We start from the raw sequence: 25,040 nt of genomic DNA, 5'->3' as shown, positions 1-25,040 counted from the left end.
GTAGGTTTTATGTTTTATGGCCAATATCAACATGCATTTATATGCTGCATGTGTATCAACTCAAACCAAGCTCAATTTTTGTGTTTTTTCTCTCTGGGTATTGTAGTTTCCCCATCCCCTTTATTAATTTTGTTGCACTCACTCTAGTTCACACATAATATTGTCATATAGTTCTCACATAATGTCGACATATAGTTCTCACATAATACATGGCTCAGCAGACAGTAACACACAGGATAGGATTAGATACACAGCCCAGTATCACACAGGATAGGATACACGGCTCAGCAGAGAGTATCACACAGGATAGGATTAGATGCACGGCTCAGCAGACAGCAACACAGGAGAGGATTAGATACACGGCTCAGCAGACAGCAACAAAGGTTTGGATTAAATACACGGCTCAGCAGACAGCAACACAGGAGAGGATTAGATACACGGCTCAGCAGACAGCAACACAGGAGAGGATTAGATACACGGCTCAGCAGACAGTAACACAGGAGAGGATTAGATACATGACTCAGCAGACAAACACAGGAGAGGATTAGATACACGACTCAGCAGACAGCAACACAGGAGAGGATTAGATACATGGCTCAGCAGACAGTATCACACAGGATAGGATTAGATACACAGCCCAGTATCACACAGGATAGGATTAGATACACAGCCCAGTATCACACAGGATAGGATACACGGCTCAGCAGAGAGTATCACACAGGATAGGATTAGATGCATGGCTCAGCAGACAGCAACACAGGATAGGATTAGATACACGGCTCAGCAGACAGCAACAAAGGTTTGGATTAAATACATGGCTCAGCAGACAGCAACACAGGAGAGGATTAGATACACGGCTCAGCAGACAGTAACACAGGAGAGGATTAGATACGCGACTCAGCAGACAAACGGCTCAGCAGACAGCAACACAGGAGAGGATTAGATACATGGCTCAGCAGACAGTATCACACAGGATAGGATTAGATACACAGCCCAGTATCACACAGGATAGGATTAGATACACGGCTCAGCAGACAGTATCACACAGGAGAGGATTAGATACACAGCTCAGCAAACAGTATCATACAGGTGAGGATAAGAGACACGGCTCAGCAGACAGTATCACACAAGATAAGACTAGATACACGGCTCAGCAGACTGTATCACACAGGATAGGATTAGATACATGGCTCAGCAGACTATATCACACAGGATAGGATTAGATACACGGCTCAGCAGACAGTATCAAACAGGAGAGAATTAGATACACTGCTCAGCAGACAGCATCACAGGAGAGGATTAGATACACGGCACAGCAGACAGCATACCAGGAGAGGATTAGATACACAGCTCAGCAGACTATCACAGGTTAGGATTAGATACACAGCCCAATATCACACAGGATAGGATTAGATACAAAGCTCAGCAGGCATTATCACACAGGATAGGATTAGGCCTGTTTCACACTTCCGTTTTTTCAAATCCGTCAAAATCCGTTGTTTTCCGTAAAAAAACGGATCCGCCATTTTTTGCAGGATCCGTTTTTTGTCCCATAGACTTCCATTACGGTTACCGCGGATCCGTCAAAAAAACGGATCCGTTTTTAAAAAAACGGATCCGTTTGCATCAGTTTCGAGAGATGCGACATGTGCCGTCACAATAGGGTTAAACACTTTTTTTTCTTTTCAATCTGCTTTTTTGCGAGGTAGGCGGGGTGGTCCTATGCCTCCGTCTACCTCTTTCTTAAAATGACACATCCTTTTTAAATGCAGCAATTTTCAAATCATTTCCGTATGATTTGGTTTTGTTCTCATATCGATATAGTCGGCTTGGCTTTGCTGCCATTTCTGTACAGTAATCGTGGTTCTGGTATTCTGTCATTTGTATCGGTGTAATAAGTTGGCTCTGTCACCAGATCACATTTTTATTCGTGTAGTCTTAGGGCTTGTGATGACGCTGTATTATCGGCCCGAGCGTGTGAGAAAACAAAAACATTGGATCTCACTCGGACCAATGTTAGTGTATGAGGCCCGGCACATGTTCAATATTTTCCTCAGACAGATGAAGCCAGTCCGAGGGAACAATGGCTGCATGTCCGAGTTTGATCTGATATTCCGATCACATTCGGTCATGCAACTCAATGAGTGCGGGGAAAACATCGGACTGCACTTTATGACACAGTGGAGAATATTTTGTTCTCCATCTTTTCCTCAGTGTTCTCGGATTCTCTCATCCTACAGAATTGGACCCCACTATGCCGACGCTCGGATCAGAGCTTGATCAGAGTGTAAGTTGCATCATTGGCCCGATTCACTCAGATGAGAGAATATATGGCCGTCTGCACCGGCCCTTAGGCTGGTTTTACACTTAGGCTATGTGCACACGCTGCGGATTCTGCTGCAGATCCGCAGCGGATATGGTTTTGCGGAAAGACAGTTTTTTTTCCAATACTATTTCGATAGAATTGAAAAAAAAATGGAGATCCGCAAACTTTTTTGCGGCCCACCACAAAAAAATGTGGCAATATGGCCCACAAAAACAGACCGCAATAACGGACCGCAAAAAATGCGTTAAGTGTAAAAGTAGCTTTAGAGTGATTCTTGTATTCAGGGTTGCAGGGTGCTGTAGCTTAGTGTTCGTATCTGAGGCATGTACACACAATGTGTTATTTCAGGTGGCACAGCCGCTTTAGGAAAGCGTCTCAAGTCTTCTTCCTCAAGGTGCCATGTTTTTTTCCGCCCCGGGTGCACTAAGGTCATGTTTAGCGGCAGGTTTGCGGCACTTTTTAAGGTGAGGGGGTGCCTGCCACAATCCGCCTGAAAGAGATGTTGTGTGCACGTACCCTTATATTAATTCTGCAGGCAAAAAAATACAAGCATCCCAACAAGAAAATGACACGTCCAGCCTCGTTTTTTAAAAGTTACCTCTGCTACTTCTATAGCACTACACATGGGCCAGGGATGTGTGCTTGCCCCCCTAGACAAACTTGACACCCAGCCCCTGGTCTTTACCATCAGTATTTCATTATTGATTTTCACATATGAAAAAAGTAAATTAATTAAAAACTTCTCCTATACATTACAAAGTGAATCACAGACCATGCGGATTGTGCACTGGTGATATCTATGTGTTGTCCGTGATTGGCACAGGTTCATAGACTTGTATAGGCGATTTTGTCTGTGACACCAATAAAAAAACAAAAACATCTCTGAATCATAGAGTTGGAAGGGACCTCCTGGGCCATCTGGTCCAACCCCCTGCTCAAAGCAGGATTCACTAAATCATCCCAGACAGATGTCGGTCAAGCCGCTGTTTGAAGACTTCCATTGAAGGAGAACTCACCACTTCTCGTGGCAGCCTGTTCCACTCATTGATCACTCTGTCAAAAAGTTTTTTCTAATATCTAATCTGTGTCTCCTCTCATTCAGTTTCATCTCATTGCTTCTAGTCTTTCCTTGTGCAAATGAGAATAAAGATGATCCTTCTACAATGTGACAGCCCTTGAGATATTTGTAGACAGCTATTAGGTCTCCTCTCAGTCTTCTCTTTTGCAAGCTAAACATTCCCAAATCATGCAACCTTTCCTCATAAGCCAGGGTTTGCAGACCGGTCACCATCCTGGTCGCTCTTTTCTGAACTTGCTCCAGTTTGTTGATGTCTTTTTTAAAATGGACACAGTATTCCAGATGAGGTCTGACCAAAGAGGAGTAGAGGGCAATAATGACTTCACGTGATCTAGACTGTATGCTTCTGTTAATACATCCTAGAATTGCATTTGCCTTTTTTGCTGCTGCATCACACTGTTGACTCATATTCAGTCTGTTATCTTTTAATATATCCAAGTCTTTTTCACATGTGCTGTTGCTTAGCCCTATTCCTCCCATTCTGTATATGCTTTTTTCATTTTTATTGCCCAGATGTAGTACTTTGCATTTTTCCCTGTTAAAAACCATTCTGTTACTTGCTGCCCACTGCTCCAGTTTATTTATATCTTTTTGAATCCTCTCTCTCTTCTCTAGTATTAGCTATCCCCCCCCCAGCTTTGTGTCATCAGCAAATTTAATCAGTTTACCCTCAATTTCTTCATCTAAGTAGTTGATAAAGATGTTGAAAAATACAGGGCCAGGACAGAGCCCTGTGGTACCCCACTTGAGACATTCTTCCAACTGGATGTGCAGCCATTTACGACCACTCTTTGTGTCCGATCACTAAGCCAGTTATGAATCCACCTAACAGTTGCCTTGTCCATTCCATACTTAGTCATTTTTTCAACAAGGATTGTGTGAGATACTTTGTCAAATGCTTTGCTGAAGTCAAGATATACTATATCTACAGCATTTCCCTGATCCACCCAATCAGTGATTCCATCATAGAAGGAAATTAAGTTAGTCTGACATGACTTATTAGTTACAAGCTGATTTTTATTTGGGGAGACGCACGCAGTCTGCAAAGACATATGGGCCAGTGAACAGCACCATAGACTATAATGGAAAAGAAATAACGAAAAACACAGATAACACATGCACGTGAGAAACGGAATTAGACTACTGTCATTACAGTGCTATAACACGTACATGAGCACAGATCAGCTAGATACACGTCAGTCAGCATCCTATATGGAATATTCACACAGGAGGATGCGCGTCTGTGCACACAGCGACTGTTAATATGTTTGTTCACATAGAATGTCCTGTTCTCAGGAGCGCATGCCCTGTTTACTGGGAGCAATGTGCTACCAAGAATCTTGATTTTTTAAAAACAGAACTGACTCTAACCTGACCGATCAGGGAAACGGCTCCCGACTTAGAGGTCAACATTGACCCCGTTTGGGGATGGTGAAGAAGGGGCTGGCCCATCTTTGGCACCATCAGGCACACCCAACCATCACCACCAGCAGTGCCTTCAGCCCAACAGGAGGCCAATCCTGAGGAAGAGGACCGGGGTCAAACCAGACTTTGGAGTCCTATTTGAGATGTTTTATATCTGCTGATCAGGATGATTGGGTTTCATTTTTGCCCTTGGCTGAATTCGCTTTAAATAATAGAGCTAGTTCTGCCACCTTGATGTCCCCCTTTTTCTGTAACTTTGGGTTTCATCCTCGATATTCTTCAGGGCAAGTGCAATCTTCAGCCTGCCCAGGTGTTGACACTGTGGTAGAGAGAATGCAGCAGATTTGGGACCAAGTAGTGGATAAGTTGTCTCTCTCCCAGGAAAAGGCCCAGCGGTTTTCTACCGGCATAGGACCTTTGGTCCCCGGTTTAAAGAGAGTGATATGGTTTGGTTGTCATCAAAGAATATCTCTATGAAGGTGGCTTCTCCAAAGTTCAAGCCAAGATTTATTGGACCTTACAAGATTTTGGAGATTCTTAATCCGGTTTCTTTTCGATTGGCTCTTCCTGTTACGTTTAAGATCCATAACATGTTTCATAAGTCGCTGTTGAAGAGATTTGTTGAGCCAGTAGTTCCTATGGCGGCACCTACTGACCCTGTATTGGTTAAAGGTAATGTGGAATATGAGGTAGAGAAAATACTGGATTCTCGTCTGGCTAGATGGAGACTCCAGTATTTGGTCAAGTGGAAGGGTTATGGCCAGAAGGACAATTCTTGGGTCTCTACCTCTGATATTCATGCCGATAGATTGGTTCGTGCTTTACATCGGGCCCATCCTGATCGGCCCGGTGGTGTGGATGAGGGTTCGGTGACCCCTCCTCAAGGGGGGGTACTGTTGTGAGCTCATTTTCAGGTTTGCCTCTGGCTTCTGGTGAGGGTTATGGAGCTGGCTGTGCTGACAGAGGAGTAGTGAGTTCTCTATCTGGACTCCCTCTGTTGGTGAAGGGAGGTAATGAAGAGGATCTAAATGGCAGAGACCGGCCACCTGAGGAAGAGAACTGTGATTGGACATCAGGAATTTCTGATTGGATTTAAGGCAGCCGACTCCCTAGTTTCTTGCTGGTGATTTCTCCTGACTGTGGCTTCTGGTTTCCAGTTTGGTTCCTGCCTTCTTAAAGCTAAGTTTTCTCTGCTATTGTTCATATTAGTTTTCGTCTGGTTTACTTAGTTTTTGTGTTCAGCCAGCCCTGGCAGGGACTGGGCTGAATCCCCATTTTGTCTCTGATCAGTTGATCTCTTTTGCTCTGTCTTCAGAATATACCTGAGTGCTGATATAGGGAATTGAAGTCTAGCGACTTCAGGGCCTTTTTCTATCAGACGTGTTGGACATTTTTTGGCAGGGTTTCTTGCGTGATTGCAGACAGCAGCTTTTCTTTCCTGTCCTTTCTAGTTAGTGAGGGCCCCATCATTTGCTCAGCCTATCTTTCTATCTGTGTTTGTGTTTTCATCTTGTTTCACCGACAATACATGTTGGGGGCTGTCTATTGCTTTGGGGTCTGCTCTGGGGCAGGTTAGATTTTCCCTTTCTTTCTTTAGGCTTATTTAGTTCTCCGGCCGTGACGAGGCATCTAGGACCACCGTACGCATGCTCCACAGCTACTGCTAGTTGTGTGGATAGGATCAGGGGTCTGCAATCCACTAGTTACCAACCTCTCCGGTTTTCTGAGCTTAGCTTGTTTTTTGTTTTTTCCTCCTCAGTGACTCATTCATAACAGCGTCCTCCAGGGTATCAGGAGGCAGATGTAATGCCAGAACGTCCTGCAGACGGTCAGAGAGGCCCCTGCGGAACAACCCTCTCAGGGCGGCGGCAATCCAGGATACTTCGGACATCCAACGTCTAAACTCTGAGCAGAGCCATTCAGCAGAGTGCCTCCCCTGTGTCACTCATCACCATATCCTCAGCCAGATGCACTCTATTAGGCTCGTCATAGATGTGCCACAGAGCCTCAAAGAACAAGTTCACTGACATACATTCAGGAGCAGAGGAAGACAGAGAGAAAGCCCATGCTTGCGGAGCCCCCCGGAGTAGAGAAATAATGACCCCCACCCTCTGGAACTCATCCCCAGAGGAGCGGAGCCTTAGAGAAAAAAAAAATCTTGCATCCTTCTCTGAAAGACCTGAACTCCTTTTTATCCCCTGAGAAAGGGTCGGGCAATTTGACCGGAGATTCGGGGGACGCTAATGACACATCCCTGCCCCCAGAACTCGAAGCCCCTACATCGACAGCCCCCTGCACAGTAACCACCAACTTTTGCTGGGTATGAGCCATCGTGCGCTGTTCCACATTGAGTTTATGGAACATTTGGATCAGGTGCTTGACCTGATCAGCCAAGGCTTGTATGGGATCCATGAGGATAGCACACACTTTTTTTTCTCTTCAGAGGAAAAAAAAAACTGAAACGGTCAGTTATAATGTCAGGAACACCGCACTGCACTTGCTCACTGAGCCAGAGCGCATGTCCTGAGTACAAAGACTGTGCACAAAGATACCTGCAGAGTGGGCAGCAGTGGTGACAGTGCATGCTCCAGGACCTGAATCACGTGACTGCTGGGGGCGTGGCCTAAGCTCCACAGAGCTAGGAGCTGCAGGGAAACTCCTAGAAAGGTAACTACAGGACAATGTTACCAAGGGGCATAGACAGAGACAGAAACCAGATCAAGCCAAGGTCAAAGGACGAGATAGCAATACAGTACCAAAGGATTACACAGAATGGATAGTCAGGACGTAGCAATAGAAACCAGAACGGGCATTAGACGGTACAATAGGGGTAAACTGTAACGGAGTAATGATAGCCAAGCCAGGGGGTCCGAACCAGAAAAGACAATGGTACCAAAACGAGAGACAGAGTACAGAGTGAAGGAACAAGCCGGGTAATACACGGGAAGAAAACAAACAACGCAGAGTACACGCACACCAGGGGTCAGGCACACCAGAAAAGCAGTATAACTGACAGAGAATGCTAGTTTGGAGTGAGTATAAATACCCCTCCCAGATCCAAAGAGAGGCTGGCAAAAGTTAACCCTGTGAGAACAGGACAGTAACCATGTCCTAACCATGACAATAGGGTTGCTCAATAGTCAAAGGCATTGGATACTTGACCAGGATCAATGGTGGTATCAATGCTGAGCTACATGTGAGTATACTACAAGACAAGCTACTTTTGTACACTCCAGTACTTTGTCTTTGAATATGAAGCCATAGTATCCCAGTAGGACAATGACACAAAGCATACGTCGAGATTGGCAAAGAAATGGTACAATGACAATGAAGTAGAGGTGCTGGGTTGTTCCCCACAGTCCCCAGACCTCAACCCAATCGAACACTTATGGGTAGAGTTGAAGAACAAACTGCAAACATACCCAAGTGTGTCAACCAGTATGCACCAACTTCGGAAAGAAGAAGTTGTGTAGAAGAGACCTGGGATCTGATTTTGATCAAGACATGTTTGAATCTGATCAATAACATGTCCAGAAGGATTAACGCAGTGTTGGAAGCCAAAGGTGGATTTAAAAAAATACTAACAAAATAATAAAAATTTAAATGACCATGAATAATACCGGCTAGGTCGAAACGCGTTGGTTTAATCCACCTGAGACCCCATCTGCTCCTATATCCATTAATTTTGTGTACACTTCCTTTATTTTGTTTTAATTTTTCAAATAAATGTTTACATTTTAACTATTGATCCAACGCTGGAGATCCTTTCCTCATGCCTTTGTTTCTGACAACGCTGTGATGCAAGCGGCTCCATGCACATGGGAACTATGGACAGTAATTGAGACTAGGTGAGCTGACCTTCCCCTTATCCTTTTCCTATATTTCATACTGGGACAATGTAATAAAGTTAAAAAAAAAATTATAATGTGTAAAAATATTTTTTAAAAATCCCCAAATAAAGAAAAAATTAAATACTTTACCAATAAATACATTTATTTATGCAAATAAAAAAACAATAAAAGTACACATATTTGGAATTGCCACATCCGAAATGACCTGCTCTATAAAATTGTCCAACTAGTTAACCCCTTCAGTGAACACCGTAAAAAAAATAAATAAAAAACAAGGCAGAAAGCAATGCTTTATCATCCTGCCGTTGAAAAAAAGTGTAATAACATGCGATCAAAAAGACAGATGTAAATAAAAATTGTACTGCTGAAAACATCATCTTATCATGAAAAAAATAAGCTGCCATACAGCTCCATCAGCAGAAAAATAAAAAAGTTATAGCTCTCAGAAAAAACGATGCAAAAAAATAATTTTTTCTATAAAATTGTTTTTATTATGTAAAAGCGTCAAAACATAAAAAAATTATATAAATGAGGTATTGCTGTAATCGTACTGACCCGAAGAATAAAGCTGCCTTACCAATTTTACCACATGCGAAAAAAAATTCCAAAAATCGTCATGTGCCCGAAAAAGGTACCAATAAAAACGTCAGCTCATACCACAAAAAACAAGACCTCACATGACTCTGTCGGCCGAAATATGGAAAAATTGTAGGTCTCAAAATATGGTGATGCAAAAACTAGTTTTTGCAATAAAAATCCCTGCCGTGCGCCGAAACAGTGGTTATCCCCCACATATGGGGTATCGGTGTACTCAGGAGAATTTGCAGAACAAATTGCATGAAGTAATTTCTCCTGTTACCCTTATGAAAATGCAAAATATGGAGCTAAAAAGATTTATTTGGGAAAAATGTGATTTTTTTATTTCCACGGCTCTACGCTATAAACATCTGTGAAGCACCTATCGGTTTAAGGTGCTCAATACACATCTAGATAAGTTTCCTATAGGGTCTAGATTCCAAAATGGTGTCACTTGTGGAGGGTTTCCCCTGTTTAGGCGCATCAGGGGCTCTTCAAACACGGCATGACGTCTGCTAATTATTCCATCAAACTTTACATTCAAAAAGTCAAATGGCGCTCCTTCCCTTCTGAGCCCTGCCGTGCGCCCAAACAGTAGATTTCCCCCACATATGGGGTATCGGCATGCTTAGGAGAAATTGCACAACAAAATATATGGTCCATTTTCTCCTGTTACCCTTGCAAAAGTAAAAAAAATTAGGTCTAAATGAACATTTTTTTTCCTTACACTTTCCAAAAATTCATGTGAAGCACCTGAAGGGTTAATAAACTTCTTGAATGTGGTTTTGAGCACTATGAGGGGTGCAGTTTTTAGAATGGTGTCACTTTTGGGTATTTTCTGTCATGTACACCCCACAAAGTCACTTCAAATGTTATGTGGTCTCTAAAAAAATGGTGTTGTAAAATTTGTTGAAAAAATGATAAATTGCTGGTCAAATTTTAACCCTTATAACTTCCCTGCAAAAAAAAACTTTGGTTCCAAAATTGTGCTGATGTAAAGTAGACATGTGGGAAAGTCTTAGTTACTCACCGGTTAACGGTATTTTTCGGAGTCCATGACAGCACCACCTGAGAGAGGGGATCCGCCCTTTAGGAACAGGAAACCTACAGATACAAAAAGGGTGGCACCTCTCCCATGCATCAGTTGGATTACAGAGCACAAGAGGACTTCCAAGGTTAATGCATGATTTATGTACAGTATTCTTTACAATTTATAAACTTTTATCACCAGTGAGCATATACAAGAAATAGATGTGCACACCCCAATTAAACTAAGGGAGGGAATATACGGGTGCTGTCATGGACTCCGAAAAATACCGTTAACCGGTGAGTAACTAAGACTTTATTCGGTCGTCCATGACAGCACCACCTGAGAGATTTACAGAGAGTTACATCAGCTTTAGGGAGGGACTACAGCCTGCAGCACCCTTATACCAAAAGAGAGGTCTGTGGAAGCACCCAGGTCTAGCCTATAATGACTATAAAAAGTGCTCGGAGAGGACCAAGTAGCCGCCTTACATATCTGGTCAATGGAGACTTCTGATCTTTCGGCCCATGAGGTCGCCATGGCCCTGGTGGAATGCGCCCTCAGCTTCCCGGGTGGCGACCTGCCCTTTGAGGTGTATGCTATTGAAATTGCCTCTCTAATCCATCTGGCTAATGTATTTTTTGATGTCCTACAACCTTTTCTGGGGCCTTGATGAGAGATAAATAGGGCATTATCTTTCTTCCAGGGATCGGTGACTGTCAGATATTCTATGAGGCCTCTCCTGACATCCAGGGTGTGTAGTTTCTTTTCCTTCTCGTTAGTTGGATTAGGGAGGAAGGATGGAAGAACTATTTCCTGTGTCCTATGGAAACTAGAAACTACCTTCGGCAAGTACGCTGGATCAGGTCTAAGTATTACCCTATCCTCTTTGAACTGTAAATAAGGAGGACACCTAGATAAAGCCTGGATATCGCTTATTCTGCGGGCTGATGTTAGAGCTACCAGGAAGGCTACCTTGAGGGACAGATTTTTTAGGGAAGCCGACGAGATAGGTTCGAATGGGGTCTCCGTCATAGCAGTGAGGACTAGGTTCAAGTCCCACGGCATGAATCTATCCTTCATTATTGGCCTGGATCTACCTGCCGCCTTAATGAACCTGCTTACCCAATAATTACCAGCGATGTTACAGCTAAACAGGGCCCCCAAGGCTGACACTTGTACTTTAAGGGTACTGGTAGAGAGCCCCATGTCCAGACCTTTTTGTAGGAACTCTAATATCTGCATTATAGGCGCTGAATCCCCAGCGACTACTCCTGAGTTTTGAAGGAATTTTTTCCAAATTCTGACATAAATTTTTGTGGTAATGATTTTTCTACTCTTAAGTAGGGTGTTAATTAGGTCTGCGGAGAAGCCCTTCTCTTCTAATAATGACCGTTCAAACTCCACGCCGTCAGATGTAGGCCAGCCACCTGCGGATGGAAGACTGGGCCCTGGGACAGGAGATCCGGGATGTCCGGCAGAACCCAAGGATAGGACACTGACATGGTCCTGAGGCATGAGAACCATGCTCTCCTGGGCCAAAACGGAGCGATGACTATAACCCTCGCTCTGTCTTTCCTGATTTTCCTCATCACCAGGGGTAGAAGAGAAAGGGGAGGAAAGGCATAGGCTAGTCTGAAGTCCCACTTTATCAGGAAGGCATCTACCGCTAGAGGATTCTCTCTGGGATTTAGGGAGCAGAATTGTTTCAATTGTCTGTTGTCTCTGGTGGCGAAGAGGTCTACCTCTGGATATCCCCACCTTTGAACAATCAGATTGAATATGGAGGTGTTTAGGGACCATTCCCCTTGCCTTAGCTGATTGCGGCTTAAAAAGATGTTGTCTCTTCCTTTTATATGCAACGCTGTTAAAGATAGAAAGTATTGTTCTGCTAGTTGGAACAACCGCTCTGCTACAATCATCAGGGGTCTGGAACGGGTCCCGCCTTGGTGATTGATATATGCCACGGTGACCTGATTGTCGGAGAACACTCGCACATGATGGCCCTGTAGTTACACAAGGAGCTTTTTAGCCGCCTGTTCTACTGCTGTCAATTCTTTTAGGTTAGATGACATTCCTAACTGATCATGTTGCCATTGGTCCTGGACTAATATTTCACCCATATGAGCTCCCCAACCGTAAGGACTAGCATCTGTGGTGACTATGCGGGTTACGTTATACTCCCAGGGCACCCCTTTAGACAAGTTATCCTTGTCTAACCACCACTCTAGGGACTCCCTTGTGTTACGGGACAAGGTTAGCTGACCCTCCAAGTAACCCCCAAGGACTTTTTGATGTAATAAGACCTCGCTCTGTAGTTTCCTTGCATGAAACTGGGCCCACTGGACTGCCGGGATACAGGCCGAAAGAGAGCCTAGAAGGGACATGGCTTTCCTGAGGGACATAGTGGGGTTATTGGAGGCGTTAAGGATCTGATAATGGAGGCGAACAAGCTTCTCCGGAGGCAGACAGCATTCCTGTTTCTCAGAATCCAGGGTTAGGCCCAAGAATTGTTGGACTTTCATTGGTTGCAACCGAGACTTTTTGACGTTCAGCAACCATCCTAACCGTTCTAGGGCAGACATTGCCTTTTGTAGCTGTTGTAAACAATGATTCGCCGTTTTACCTACAATAAGAAAATCGTCCAGGTAGGGAATCACCAGAATGTTCGATTCACGTAGATGGGCCATGACTTCCGCTTTTACTTTAGTAAATACTCGGGGAGCGACAGCCACTCCAAAGGGGAGGGCCGCATATTGGAAATGTCGAATTGACCCATCCAACTGAACCGCCACTCTGAGAAACCGCTGATGGCCTGCATGGATGGGTATATGGTAGTATGCGTCTTTTAAATCTAACACCACCATAAAGCAGTTTTGGAACAGCAATTTTATTGCAGATTTAATCGTTTCCATTTTAAAAGGACGTATGACCAAAAACTTGTTGAGGGCCTTAAGGTTTATTATTGTCCTAAAGGAGCTGTCTGGTTTGCGGACCAGGAACAGAGGAGAGTAGAATCCCTTCCCCCATTCTCCCTCTGGAACCTCTATCAGGACTTTCTTGGCGCACAGGTCATGAACCTCGGCCTCCAGGGCAGCTTGTTCTGAAGCAGACGACCTGAGTGGGATGATTTTAAATTGATCAAGGGGAACCCTAGAAAACTCTAGTCATAGTCCCACGGCTATTATCCCCAATATCCAGCTGCTATTAGAGATCAGAGACCAGGATGGGTAGAAGGCAGCTAGTCTCCCTCCTACCGGGGCAACTAGTCATTGGGGCGGCTTTTTCGTATCCCGAGCTGGACCTTCCTGGCGCCCCCCTCCAAACATGAATCCTGTACCTTTCCTTTTTTTCTCATCCCATCTGCCCTGATCTCTGGACGGCCTTCTCCGGAAAAAACCTTTCCTGGTAAAGGGACGTCTGTAAGAGGGGTTCGGGAGACTGGGAAATTTCTTTTTGTCATCTCCAGCTTTCTCTAACAATTCGTCCAAGACGGGGCCGAATAGGTACTCCCCCTCGCAAGGAATGGAACAGAGACGGGACCGGGCTTGAATATCTCCTGGCCAGCATTTTAACCAGAGCGCTCTTCGCGCTGCATTAGATAGCCCTGCGGCTTTAGCCGCCATTCTTGCAGAGTCTGCAGAAGCATCGGCTAAAAATGCCGCGGCATTCTGAATGATCGGCAAACTTTTCCGAATAGATGTTCTTGAAGCTCCGTCTTTTAGCTCGGAATCTAGCTGATCTAGCCAGACCATCATGGATCTGGCTGTACAGGTGGCAGCTACCGCTGGTCTTAATGCGCCTGCTGACATCTCCCATGTCCCTTTAAGAAAGGAATCCGCTTTTTTGTCTAGCGGATCTTTCAAGGAGGCCATATCGTCAAATGGTATGGTGGATTTTTTAGATGCTTTGGCTACTGCAGCGTCTAGTTTCGGGGCTTTATCCCATTTGTTTACTACCGGGTTATCAAAGGGGTATCTCCGCTTAAAGGCTGGTGGCATAGAGCCCCTTTTTTCCGGTCTCTTCCATTCTCTGTCAATTAGGCTCTGAACCTTATCGTTTAATGGAAAAGCTCTGCGTTTTTTGGGGTCTAGACCCCCGAACATTATGTCCTGTGCTGAGAGTTCCCGTTTTTTGTCCGCTACCCCCATGGTGGACCGTATTGCTTTCACTAATCTGTCCATCTGGTCTAAGGGGAAGCAGAACCGGCTAGCGTCTTCATCCGAGGAAGACGACGAGGAGGCCGAGGAGTCCGAGGAGTTGTCACCTTTCCCAGGGGCGACTGAGGTCTCCGAGCCTGAACCACTAGCCTCTCTTCTTCTAGAAGGTTCTCTTTGAGGTAAGACTTTCATTTCTGCCCTGATCATCTCTCTCAGGTTTGAAGTGAAGTCAGGTGTCTCTTCCGCTACCTGCATAAACGGGGGAGAGTATAAGGGCCTGACAATCTACCCCTGGACTCCCTGTCTTTATTAACCCCTACTGTTTGCCGAATGCATGGTTGGCATAATTTTTTAGGGTGGCCATCTGGTAGGGGGGAACTACAGAGGGCACATTCCCTGTGCTTCTGTTTTCCCATAGCCTTCTTCCCCTGCGAAAAAACATAAGGGAACACTGCATCAGGGTACATTCACGGAGATCTCTTACCCATGCAGATGAAGCAGGTACCGGATCACGGAGGGAGGCAGGGGTTCCTTTCTGGAGGAAATTTTGCGGCTCTGGTCGCTAGTGCGTCTCTGTTTTTTCTGCTGGCCACTCGAATGCGGTTTTGTCGTGGCCTGTTTTTGCGGGCGCTCCTGCGCCTCGTCCTGCTGGTCTAAGGGGGCTTCCGTTGTATCCATTGCTGGGGCCTTCAGAAGCACCCCAGTGGCGTCCCCATCTGCCTTATATGGCCTCCTGGTGTCCGGTCAGCAGGTATCCTGCCATAGCACCACCCACCCGGCCTTCGCGCTCCCTCCCCCATGCTCCGGCCCCCTTGGCTCACCCGGGTCGCCGCGCGACCCCCGGACAGGCGTGCACCCGCGGCGCGCGCCGGAGGCCGGCCGGCACCCGACTTCCGGTATCGGCGCTATCGCTCCTCCCCTTCCGCTGCGTCACTTCCGCCGCTCACCAGAGCCCTGCGGGAGCGCGCGCGAAGGAGCCGCGCAGCGCCCCTGCTCGGAATGCCCCAGCCCCCCCGCGCACGCCGCCATGAGCGCCGCCAGGGGCCAGCACTGACCGGGAGGACCGGGCCTGGGGAAGCGCAGCAGGACCGGGGCATACATACCAGGTGCCGGCGTTTTGGAGAGAGCATCCACCGGACCCCTGCTCCACCTGCTCCTTCCACTGCCGTGGTGACCTACCCGGCCCCACCGTGGCGCTTCCAGGGACCCCGCACTGACCGAGGTAGGAGACCCCCTCGCTACCTGGGTCAGTCAGCCGGCCTGGGTATTTCAATGATGACTCCATGACGGACGTATCTGTAGAGAGTCCTGTCCTCTAGGAACAGGAAACCAACTGATGCGTGGGAGAGGTGCCACCCTTTTTGTATCTGTAGGTTTCCTGTTCCTAAAGGGCGGATCCCCTCTCTCAGGTGGTGCTGTCATGGACGACCGAATAAATGTTATTTATTAACTGTCTTGTGCAATTTGACTCTCTGATTTAAGGGCATAAAAATTAAAAGTTGGAAAATTGCAACATTTTTCAAAATTTTCGCCAAATTTCCATTTTTTTCACAAATAAATGCAAGTCATATCGAAGAAATTTAACTGCTATTATAAAGTACAATATGTCACAAGAAAACATACTCAGAATCAGTGGGATCCATTGAAGCGTTCCAGAGTTATGACCTCATAAAGTGACAGTGGTCAGAATTGTAAGAATTGTCCGGGTCAGGAAGGTGAAAATAGGCTGGGTCGTGAAGGGGTTAAACTTTGTGCTTAAGCCGGCTAAAATTAGTCAAATATCGTAAAATCCTCTCAAAAAATATCTGGTGACAGTATGTAATCTTTTACATGAATATAATAATAGGAGCTATTACACTACAATGTGCTGGATATGTGACAGAATATGGAAAGTGTGAAACACCTCTACATTACCAAGCAGCAATCAGATCCATACTGCCTGAGTGATGATGCAACAATGAGGTGATCAACTATGACATCACAAACCATTGTGACATCATCTGGTTCTAAGAATACTCGGCCTTATAATCTACGACGAGATAAAAAGAGGTGAGAGCGAGAGAAGGAGGAGAGCGAGAGAAGAAGGAGAGCGAGAGAAGGAGAGTGAGAGAATAAAGAGAGCGAGAGAAGGAGAGCGAGAGGAAGGAGAGGAGAAGGAGAGAGAGAGGCTTCCACTTAATTTTCTTTGCATCATGGAGATCCGAGGTTTGGAAATTCTGCCGATCTTGTGGACCGTGTGGACGCTATTGGGCATCTGTGTCTGTGCCTGTCTGACTATAATCTCAGGGCACAGTAAATATCCGTACATCAGGTAAGAGGATACTGGGACAGATTCCTGATTCTGTAGTACAATTTTATATTGTTTTTGTCTTACAGTAATGGAAGGTTCTAATTATATTATATTTCCTGAAATGTTCTTAATGCATTATAATTAGTACATTATTAACCCCTTCCCGCTGCAGCCTTTTGAGCGATTGTGTATTGCCAGATTTTGTCATATTTTTGAAGGACACCATTAACTTTGCTATAAAATGTAAAGGAACACAGACTTTTTTTTTCAAATGTACTGATACTGAGAGAAAAAAAGCGCTATTGTAGTTTTCTGTGTTTTGTTTTTACACCATTCATTGTGTAATTAAAATCATGTCCTATTTTTTTTTTATTAGTTTAGTTGTGCAAAAATTTCTCCATTTGTGTTGCTAATTGTTGAGACACAGAACGTTACAAATTTCTCACTGATTTAGCCGTATGAGGCCTTTTATTGTTTTTTTTATCTTTTTCTGGAGTTTCAATTCTTTTCTCTTTGCAGTATTTACAAATTGGTTTGATTTTGAAATATTTGACTTTGCTATGCGCAATACAAAATATGTTTATTTACTTAATATCTATATTTAATAAGGGAAAATTGAAATAACTTGAACTTTAACTTTTTAAAACTAACTTGAACGAACAATCATCTGATGTTTTCACTGCATTTAGTTTAATAACTTTCCTCTAATGTACTTTGCTTCAATTTGTGTCTGGTCAGAATATATAATGTAGGATGATTACACATGACAATTACTCCTCTTGTGTCCTAATTACTCCCAATATTTTCCTTATCTTTGACAGTCACACGGGAGTTGCATTCCCAGAATCTGTGATCTACACGGTCATTTTCACGGTTAATTCCATTCTTGGTAAGTAGATGCTGCATCGTATAGGACGATATCACAATTCTTTGCTCAGAGATGACATTCAAAAGATTCTCTGGGACAAAAAGATTGATAGCCCATAATATCAAATCAGTGGGTTCTGACTGTGACAATCCGCTGTTTACCAGATTTAAGTGGCCATGCCGCCATTTCACTGTTTTGTATGTTGGCCAGTGGTAATTGATGGTACAAAAGCTTTCGGCATCTTAGTCCTAGTAAAGTAAATGAGACACAGCTGTAATACCAGGCACAACTCTCATCAAAAGTAAGGATCTGTGCCTGGTAAGCAATGAAAAATATGTGGGCGCTCCTTCAATAATCCATCAATTTGATATAAGGATAGGCCATCAAAGGCCCAGAGAACCCCATTAAATCTCTAAACCTCTTCAGCCCATTGGTGCATTCTTAAGATTAGGTTTTCTATCATAGTGGCATGGAAATATCTGGTTGATAACTTGCTTTGTCTATTTCAGGAGCTGGCATCGCTTACATCCAGTACAGGTTCATGATTATTCAGTCTGAGCCATCGGAGAAGCGATATATCATCTGCCAGAAAATCCTTGTCATTGATGGATGGATTGTGAGCATTGCGAACATAGTTAATGCTGTATTTTCGGTAAGTTACTAGGTTTTATATAAAGTCTCCAGTAATACTCAGGATCTCAGGTTCAGTAGATTATATACTATGGTGAGAACCTGGAGTCCTGTATATTACAGTGGGGCGGATCCTGCTCTTAAGTTCTCAGATCTCCATGATGACCGTATTGATGACAGTCATATATTTCTTCTTGTAGGTGACAATCAATCCTACAGCGCACAGGATCGGCGCAGGAATGGCTTTTTGTCTTCTTGCCATTTACAACTTATGTCAATCTGTGTGCCTGTACAAGAGATCCTTCAGCAGTCGGTGCATGTGCCACTTTAGATTGGCAGCAACTTTGCTGACGATAGTTTTTCTGCTGATAAGTATCCTTTTCTAGATAAGTCAGTGTGTTTAGGTGTGTAAGGTGGGCTCCACTGTGACCTTTATTTCATAGTTCAGTCATTATTATAGGAAACACTATAATAATAGGATTTTGGTACTTTTCTTAACACGTCCTTCAAGTGGGTGCAAGTATGTGCATCGACTACAAGCACTTATGTAGTGGCTACTGTATGACGGTAAGTTTACGTTTCACCATCTTGCACAATTCACTAGTGTCCGGTGTAAAGGTAAACCATTATCTCTTGGTGTACAAGACGTCCTACCATCTCATTCCATGGCAGATGCACTGGTGAGTACAGCCATGAAGTAACGTCCTCTATCTTCTACCTTCTGCAGATCGTAGATAGGACCGGCATGATAACTGAGTGGATGGGATTCGTCGGCTTGATAATTCACCAAATAACTAACTATACTGATTTCCAGGTGAGTAACTGAGGTGAAGGTCATACAAGCACAAAAAATGTTTCTGATAGATATGTTACATTGAAAAATCCAAATTATTATATAAAATAGATGACAGAGATAGAACGTGCTAATGATGTCTGATAAATGTGTTTTCTCCTTTTCCTCAGAGTTTGTCTTTAAAGATCTCCCGAGAAGGTGTCACCATCTGTCTAAGGGAAAATACCCAGGCCTTCAAAATGCCCGTATAATATCCAGAGGGTAACAACTATGGCTAGGGTGACAGAAAGACAACTAAAACCATCTGTGCTGCATCATATCATCTTCCTGCAAGCCGGATAAAAGGAAATGAAGACTGAATCACATAGAACATCTAATGCTGCACGACAGCAAGCAACAAAAGCGGGACTAACTCCTAGCCGCGGTCTACGGACCAAACATTGGGCATGGGCAGGGCCTTGGGGGCAGATCCCAAGTGCGCTCAACCATGTGAAATAGCTTACACTCAGGAACATTGAGGGATAGCGCTATCAGATAGTTCTACCCGTTCATTCCCTTTAGGAATAGAGCTATGGGATAAGCTCTACCCGTGCACTTTCTTCATGGATAACGCTATCGAAAAACTGTACCCGAACAAAATTAACTACGGAGCTTTTTCATACACAAGGTAGGAGTGGCAGGAGAGGTACACCAGGTATTTGTGTTTGCTGTTAGTCTGCACATAGGCCAGTCTGCACCGTGGTTACACCCCATTGCGAGGTCAGTCTAATGCGTGGTTACACCCCATTGCGTGGTTCGTAATCCCAGCGCGCGCCCTAAGGGCGCACAATCACTCGTTCCTTTTAAATAAATATGAATATATTTTTTTAAACTTGATTTATTCAAGGAGAAAAGAACAACAACACACCATATACTGTATATCAAACAAATATTGAATAGAACAATCAACCATCTAGGATGGTAACAGACAGCGAATACAATATATAAAGGTAACATACTATATACAGCGACAAATGTATTAAGGCAAGAATCGGATTATAAAGATTTGATTCAATTTACAGAGGCATGGAAACAACATGCCACATCTAAATCACTTAGAATACCAGTAACATATTTATTCAGTCCAACTCCAGCTAAACAAAGACACCATTTTTAGTTAGGCGAAAGCAATCATCCTATCAATTCACTAATGGAATCCACTAATTCACAAGATGATAGCATAGTAACATTGGAGCCACACCACTGACCCCACACATGTTGATATTTCCTATGCCTATATACCAATCTATCAAAAGAGCTAGGGAAGGACGGAATTATTTTTCTGGAATTAACCTCAGATGCCGGTGCCCACATAGTGCACTGGAAGCGGTATGTTCATGAGCAGACTAAGTATTGTAAAGAGCGGTCAACTATACGAGAATCCACAATTTTGCCACCGGGAAGTTCAAATTACCTTCAACTACAATCGGTGGCGGCAGAAAGGGTGACGGCTCCACAGGCGCTTTATATTTTTTGAGCAATCACCTGTGGAAAACAATGTGGCTTTTAAGAGTTAGAGGAAGCTCAAGACGAAAGACCACAGGGTTACCGATAATGTGTGCAAACTGTAAAGCGCTGTGGAGTATGTTAGCGCTATAGAAAAATAAAGATTATTATCATTAATTATGGTGACCATGTTGTAAGGACAAATGAATGTAGGACCTAATTTCCAGGAAGGAATTTTCAGTTTAATATTTCTGCTAGACAGCCATACAAAATCATTCACACTGAGGTCCGGACCTGACAACCGTGGCAAAAATTTCTCTATTGCCTACATCATAGTTCCTTTCAACTAAGGTTATTTTTGTAAGAAAAGAAGTCACATGGGTGCCACTTACCAGGGGATGGACCCGTGAGACAACAAAGCCCCGACCCCCGCCTCAGATGCATCAACCTCAACAATAAATGATTATTAAACATTGGTTTGAAGGAGTTCAAGAGCAGTGGAAAAGCATTTCTTCAAAGAAGAAAATGCCTGGACGGCGCAGTCGGACCACCTTGAGAAGTCCATACCTTTCATGTCATTGAGGGGTTTGACAATCGACAAGAATTTTTTATAAACTTACGATAGTAGTTAGCAAACTCCAAAAAAGCATTGCAACGCTTTCAGATTTTCTGGCAGATCCCATTCCAGAATTGAACAGACCTCATCAGGGTCTATCCGGAAACCTGCTGTAGACACAGCAGTTGATTATCTCGTAAAACCTGTAACACCTGCTGGACGTATACCTGATGTGACTTGAGATCAGGTGAAGATATTACAATATCGGCAAGATACACCACTAGAAATCTATCCTCAAGGTGACAAAAAATGTTGTTAACAAAATGTTGGAAAATAGCGAGGCATTAGTCAAACCAAAGGGCATGACAAGTTTTCATAAAGCCCTTCTGGCTGTCTTCCACTCACTCCTCTCCTTGATTCTAATCAGACTACAGGCTCCTCTGAGTTCCAGCTTAGAGAACCATTTTGCTCCAACAATCTGAATAAATCGGGAATGAGTGGGAGGGGATAAGGGCCCCGGATAGTAATCTGATTTATCTCCCGAAAATATAAACAGAGACAAATGCCCTTATGTTTCTTTTTAACAAAAAAGAATCACCCCACAGCTACCGGCGAAGAGGAGCGTCTAATATGACCCTTAAGGGCCTTTTACACACAGTGATATCGTTAGCGATATCGCTAAAGAGTCACCGATTTTGTGACGCAACAGCGATATCGCTAGCGATCTCGCTACAAGTGACATTTACTTCTGAACGCCCCCCCCGCTGTATATCGCTGATCGCGTGAGAATGCCCTGGGCCATTTTCTTCTCGCTTGCGTCCTGCTGGCACCGACGAGTGACACATGCGGAAGTCGTCATCATCTCCGCGTGTGACAGGTAAGTAACAACCGCCGAGCATCGCTGTATCGCTGGTGAGATCTGCCTGTATGGCAGCTCACTAGTGACCATTTAGCGATGCACCAGTGATCCTGACCGGGTCGTATCGTTGTCGGGATCGCTGGTGCATCTCTAAATGTAACGGGACCTTTAGCAAGACTCTAAGAGATGTAATCCTTCATGGCTTACCTTTCAGGGCCAGACAGATTGTATAATCTGGTTCTGGGTAATTTTCCCTTAGGGAGCAAGATTTCAGGGCAATCATTCACACGGTGGGGGGGGGGGCAGTTCCTGGCACCTCTTTTGTGAAAACACATCCACAAAATCACGCAGAAAAGAGGGTATAGTGGAAACAGTAGAAATGATGGTACCTAGGCAATAATTTTTGCAGAAATCACTCAATTTGACTATTTCTCTGGACAGCCAGTCAATAACCGGATTATGCACAGTTAGCCAAGAAAAGCCTAACACAATAGTAGGGAGACCTTCCAAGATATAACAAGAAAGGAGCTCCCTGTGAAGAGCCCCTATGCGCAGGTTCACATTATGCACTACTTGCGTAAAATTTCCCTGACGGAGAGTTGCAGAGTTAATTGCACATATGGGGATGGGCTTCACCAGAGTCCTACACGCAAGATCAAGGTCCCGTGAGAACTGAGCATCCATCATGTTGGTGACCACCCCACTATCTAAGAGGATAGATTTTTTTTCTCAGTTTTCAGACCAATAACCACTTCCACGGGTAAGAAAAAACTGAGCTACACACGCAGAGGAGATATATACACCCAGGTTGTTATCCTCCATACAACCTGTTGTAAAAGTTTTCCTAGGGCTTTCTGTGTTTTGGTAAAGAAGGTCAGACCCCAATGAAATACCTCTTTTGACCAAAGAAAAAAACACAACCCCATTTTTCAACGAACCGCAAGAGACTCATACAAAGGAATGCCCCTCCTAATTGCATCTGTTCTTCAGAGCTCACAAAGAAAACCCTGGTTTTAAAGGGAAGGAACCATGAAAAAAAAGTTTTCCCAGCAATAGAAAAAATGTAAAGAATTAATATTTACATTTTCTTAAAAAATATCATTTGCTTATAATTTAGTAAAATATGAAAAATAATTTTAAACAATAGGGGGAGCAGCTACTGAAATTTGACAAAAACCTAGTGTACAACTAGCTCACATTACTGCCCTGCAGTAGATATGGGCCGAGTCTGATGACATGGGTGTGATGTCACTCCTCCCCTTCTGGGTGTTTACTAAGGGATAAGAGAGGATGACATTTAGGAACACAGTGAGCAGCCTTTTTGTTGGTGACTGCAAAGTTATACTGACAAGTAGACAGTCACAGAGTATGGCAGGCAGCAAGAATTCTGGGACATATATGGTGGTGGGAGCAGGGTGACAGAAGCACAGAGTATTTCAGGAGTGCAGTGTGCTGGTCTATGGGGGGGCACCCTGTTCAGTGAGCGGAGCAGCCAGGGATTGTACATAGAGCGCTGTGTTTTATACACATGGATGGACCATCTGCTTGTCTGCTCCACAGAAATCCAGGAAACATTTCTGCTGATTGATGGCCTGTTCTGATCCTGACTTTGCATCTAATGACCCCATTCCCCTCCTCAGATCCTGTTTTCTCCATCCTGTCCTGGCGATGTGTGAAAGCGAGGCGACAGGCGCAGTCTGGGGTGACGCTGGGAAGCAGGCTGGGGGGAAATTTAGCCATATAGTAACAATAAAAATGAGACCCTTCTCTTCAGCTGCCTCACCAACCCTCCCATGACTGCGCCTAACTGTAGGTCATACTGCGGCGCTGCAACCTATATTACCCCAGACCCGTGTAGGTGCTCAGCCAGAACCACCCTACAATGGGGTCTACCGCCACATAATTAGCAAGGCCGAAAAAAGACATTTGTCTATCCAGTTCAGCCTATATTACGTCACTATAAATCCCCAAATCTACTGCAGAACCTAATCACTGTAAGATACAATATTGTTACGCTCCAGGAAGACATCCAGGCCTCTCTTGAACCTCTCGACTGAGTTTGCCATCACCATCTCCTCAGGCAAGGAATCCCAGATTCTCACTGCCCTAACAGTAAAGAATCCTCATCTATGATGGTGGAAAAACCTTCTCTCCTCCAGTAGCAGAGAATGCCCCCTTGTGACCGTCATCTTCCTTGGTATTAACAGATCCTCGGAGAGATATTTGTTTTGTCCCCTTATATACTTTTACATGGTTATTAGATCGCCCCTCAGTCGTCTTTTTTCTAGACTAAATAATCCTGATTTTGCTAATCTCTCTGGGTATTGTATTTTTGCATTCTGCGCAAGCCCGGGTGTGGCCTCCCTCTCCTGAGCTGGAAATTGTATATAAGGCTTCTTCCCCAGACTGGTGTCTACTGTTTGGGACCCAGTCCTTTTGTCTGCCCTTGTTCACACATTGAGGTGAACTTTGACACAAGGCAAGGTGTTTAATATTAGACAGTGTAGGACTATCCCGAACAGTTACCGTGTCGTGGTGGGATAGCTTTCATGCTACTTTCTATCAAAAACAGTATTACTAAAAACTCTGTATTATTTAGATGCACTTTTGCTTTTACTTATTTAGTTACAGCAGGGTTTTTGCTCACTTTGTCTTTTGTAGGTTTTATGTTTTATGGCCAATATCAACATGCATTTATATGCTGCATGTGTATCAACTCAAACCAAGCTCAATTTTTGTGTTTTTTCTCTCTGGGTATTGTAGTTTCCCCATCCCCTTTATTAATTTTGTTGCACTCACTCTAGTTCACACATAATATTGTCATATAGTTCTCACATAATGTCGACATATAGTTCTCACATAATACATGGCTCAGCAGACAGTAACACACAGGATAGGATTAGATACACAGCCCAGTATCACACAGGATAGGATACACGGCTCAGCAGAGAGTATCACACAGGATAGGATTAGATGCACGGCTCAGCAGACAGCAACAAAGGTTTGGATTAAATACACGGCTCAGCAGACAGCAACACAGGAGAGGATTAGATACATGGCTCAGCAGACAGCAACACAGGAGAGGATTAGATACACGGCTCAGCAGACAGTAACAC

Source organism: Dendrobates tinctorius, unplaced genomic scaffold (assembly GCF_039654945.1).
Source record: "Dendrobates tinctorius isolate UK_male_01 unplaced genomic scaffold, ASM3965494v1 ptg000219l, whole genome shotgun sequence".
Lineage (NCBI taxonomy): Eukaryota > Metazoa > Chordata > Amphibia > Anura > Dendrobatidae > Dendrobates > Dendrobates tinctorius.
Note: the sequence above shows the minus strand (reverse complement) of the source record.